This window comes from Acomys russatus, chromosome 23, assembly GCF_903995435.1.
Source record: "Acomys russatus chromosome 23, mAcoRus1.1, whole genome shotgun sequence".
NCBI classification, from domain to species: Eukaryota; Metazoa; Chordata; class Mammalia; order Rodentia; family Muridae; genus Acomys; species Acomys russatus.
This window is the reverse complement of record NC_067159.1, coordinates 1,919,822-1,922,047: the sequence shown is the minus strand read 5'-3', so window position 1 is coordinate 1,922,047 and position 2,226 is coordinate 1,919,822. Positions and strand designations below refer to the sequence as shown.

General features: G+C 49.6%; 1 pseudogene; it reads left to right on the top strand.

Annotated features, from left to right (window-relative positions):
* Positions 1 to 526: 526 nt before the first annotated feature.
* On the top strand, positions 527 to 1,166 carry LOC127206130 (3 beta-hydroxysteroid dehydrogenase/Delta 5-->4-isomerase type 4-like; annotated as a pseudogene).
* The last annotated feature ends 1,060 nt before the right edge of the window (positions 1,167 to 2,226 follow it).

Here is a 2,226-nt window from a genome sequence, read left to right as displayed (position 1 = left end):
TCCCAGCTAATTGATAACATTGTTGCAGCAGAAAAGCAGGAGGGCAGTTGTTAACACATTGGCTCAATAACAGCGATGTAATGGGACCACAACGCAGCATGGAATCTCCCCCCACATCCAAGACTGCCCTAGAAGGCAAACAGGGAAGAATAGTTTCAAAAGAAAAGAACATACCCCACTCAGCAAAATGATGTCCGAAAAGGCAGTGCTGGCAGCCAATGGGTGTACCTTAAAAAATGGTGGCACTTAGCATATTTGTGCCTTAAGGACCATCATGCACATTCATGAAAAGATACATCCACTCACTTCTGACACAGTGATTGGGATCCTCAAGCTTAAAGGAATTTTGGGTGTCACTGACAAATTCCTTATACCAACCAGTGCATGTGGGCAATGAGTAACAAATAGCACCTCTTTATTTATTTTTTTTTTTATTGCTCACATGCCCATGGCATAGTTGTACTGATTCAGGAAAATTGAAGGGTTCCCCAGGAAGCTGGAATTAGGATAGAAGTGAACAAGAGTCATGTGGACTCCTTGGTGTTTCCTGACACTGACATTGACAGTGTGCTGTCTGCGAGTAGGTACCCAGAACCTGTTGGAGGCCTGAGTGCCTCATGTGCCAGCCTTCATCTCCTAGCTCAGCTGATGTTGCAGAGCGCAACTCTTAAAAGGAGAGAGTCCTGATTTGCCATGACGAGGACATTGTGAATGCACGTGTTCTGATCCAGACCAATACAGCAAAAGGATGGATGAGAAGGCAGAGCTAGTAGCCAATGGGTGACCCTGAAAGATAGTGGCACCTTGCACATTTGTGCCTTAAGGCCCATGTACATTTATGAGGAGAGATGAACATTCATTTCTTCTGACACAAGATTAGAGTTGTCAAGATTACTGTATTCTGAATGTTACTGGCAAATTCTCCATAATCAACCAAATACATGTGGACAATGTGGCCTGGGCACATATTATGGCAGCCAGAGGCCTAAAGAACCCGAAGACTGACCTCCCATGGACAGTTTTACTACATCTCAGATGACAGCCCTCAGAAAAACTATGAAGATTTAAATTACACCCTGAGCAAGGGTTAGGGCTTCTGCCGCGATTCCAGCCAGAGCGCTGCTCTGCCATGCTGCACAGGTGCTTTTCTCATCTTACTTTCTTAGAAAATAGAAAACACAGTTCACAAGGGAGACTGCTTTGAAAGTCTTTATCTTCCCACAGAATCCTGTAGTCTGTACTGCTTTGTCAAAGGAACAGCAGAGCCTCAATATGAGCTGCGGCTCCCTGACAGCCCTAGATCTCTCCCACAACACACACACACACACACACACACACACACACACACACACACACACACATACACACACAGCAACGCAGCCATGAACATGATCTTCCATTGTAGGTGCCATTTAGGGTTCTTTAAATGCTTATACCTCCCTTCCAACCCACGTACCACAGATAGGAGAGAAAGGAAGTTTATGGGAACAGGAGAAGTAGACATTTTGGACTCAGTTCCTGGAAGTGATTCCGCTGGCACAGTTGGCAAGATTTCAGCAGACCAGCAATTCCACCAAAGTTGCTGCTGGAACCTGGAACAGCAGCAAGAGCCCAGAGCCTCAAAGCCTTCACTGGAGCAGTCTCTCTAGGAGCATCTCAAAATGGAGCAATGGGGGGATCCAAGATGACGGTGAGCAGTGTGGACCGTGTTTGGAGGCTCCAGTGAACAATTCAGGGAATTGCACAGATTTCTGAGCCAGGAACACCAAGGTCCCCACACCACAGCAGTGGAAGTGCTCCACAGTTCGGAGGGACAAGGGTGCGGAGGACCTGTGTGCCCCTGCACACGGGAGGAGCGTGGATTTTCTCGGATTGGAGCGGCAGCGGCAGAGGCAGCAGCAGCAGTGGCACCAGTGGCAGTGGCTGAGGTTTTCAGCTCATAGCCTTCCGGTGGAGGCGATTGGTGTGGTGGCTGGTGGGAGTTGCTGCGGGAGAGGGGACTCTGGGTAGAATTTGGGTCGCATGGTGCCTTGGGACCCAGACTGGACTCGGCAGACAGTTCGGCCCCAGAGTCCCGGGTTCTGGCCCAGCCCAGCAAGCAATTCTGCCCAAGGCACTAACTCAGCGCAGCCACAGCTTTCCTGCTGTGGCGCAGGCTTGGCGGAGAGCTCAGTTCCACCCTAGCCACCATCTCAACTCAGCGGCAGCTCCCCTACGGTGACGCAG